Raw genomic sequence first — 607 nt, forward strand, 5'->3', positions numbered from 1 at the left:
TGGGCTTGTGAACCCATACGTCGCAGGGAGACAATCCGAAGGAAGTCGACGGCGTGCCTTGCGCTTGGCAAACTCAAAGTGGAGGTGTCGCTCCACACGCACGTCCACTTCCTTCTGGCTCAACTGCAGGTGATGCAGTGAGAAATGTTTTCGGTGCTGTTGCACCCATCGTTCAAAGAGCGCTTCATCATCTGTTGCGCTTTCGCCAGGGGCGAGCACTACAGGTATTATCCGCATTGCGGGTACACGAGAGCCACCTCGTTCGTGCACGCAAACGGATACGATAAATTTCCAACGGAATTTCTTGTGGGACCAAGAAACGAGCTCGAAGAGCTTTTCGTGTGGCAAGTTCATCATTCGTTCTGGCCGGGGGCCCGATGATGTGGACGCGTAACGATCGAGTTATCGCGACCTTCGCTTCCAAGGCGGGATCTGCAGGGCGAAAGCCATATTCCACATTAGGGTCAATGACCAACCGTGGATGGGCGTGCTTTAGAGCCGCCTTATGGACAGCTTCAAGCTGCCGCCTCTGTTCCCCGTCGCGGTTACTGGTGATCACACCACGTGCCTCAGTTGACGAGAAGTCAGGGAACGGACATGGGGTCCG

This window comes from Plasmopara halstedii (assembly GCF_900000015.1).
Source record: "Plasmopara halstedii genome assembly, contig: Scaffold_3060, whole genome shotgun sequence".
Classification (NCBI taxonomy): Eukaryota; Oomycota; class Peronosporomycetes; order Peronosporales; family Peronosporaceae; genus Plasmopara; species Plasmopara halstedii.